Here is an 854-nt window from a genome sequence, read left to right as displayed (position 1 = left end):
TTGATTTTTTTATCCCCCCCTCCCAGTGGCACAACAGTATGTCTGCTGACTTACAACGCTAGAAACCAGGTTTCGACACCCATGGTGGTAGAGAACAAATAACCTATTATGTGGTTTTGGGCTTAACGTGATTGTACAAAATAAAATTATTCCGTTCTTAAAAAAAAATGCGTGAAAGGACACGGTAGAACTGAGTGATCATAATCCAGTGACGTCATTGAACATGTCGGTTCAATAGTGGAATTTGTTAGACTTACAATTTCATCTTACATTTTATTTTTGTTGTAGCATCGCAAAGAATAGGAAGAACGAGTTAAAATTATTACAGGTAGATCGTGGCCTAGTGCAAAGTGTCCTGTCGTTAACGTACTATAAATACAACTCGTGTTTTCTACCTGGCTGGGAACAGCCCGCGACTTTGAGTGCCGAATGACAGATTAGTAGGTCCAGTGCTCACCCCACCATGCTGATCAGCGCTTTTAGCTGTGTGAGCGTTATAAAAGTGACAGTCAATTCCACTAATCGAATTTTAAAAAAGCTAATCAAACTCTGTTGGCAGTAAGTCTTGCTGATTGGTAAGAAGCTCAAAATTAGAAATGGTCATGTAGGTGTCTCGTTTAGCCCGATACAACATACATTCAAAATTAGAGACGGTTAAACCTAAAGTTTGGTGTTTTCACCTACTCCTGCGCAGGTAGCCCTCTAGTAGCTTTGAGCGAAATTCAAAACAAAACAAACCTTTTTTAGTCATTGCTTCATAAGGAATAGTTCAAAATTCCTCTTAATATAGTTCTGAATTTCAAACCATTTTTGTATTTAATGTTTATTTGTAGTTTGAATCTTAAAGTGAAGTG

This window comes from Tachypleus tridentatus, chromosome 9 (assembly GCF_004210375.1).
Source record: "Tachypleus tridentatus isolate NWPU-2018 chromosome 9, ASM421037v1, whole genome shotgun sequence".
Taxonomy (NCBI): domain Eukaryota; kingdom Metazoa; phylum Arthropoda; class Merostomata; order Xiphosura; family Limulidae; genus Tachypleus; species Tachypleus tridentatus.
This window is presented reverse-complemented; position numbering follows the sequence as displayed.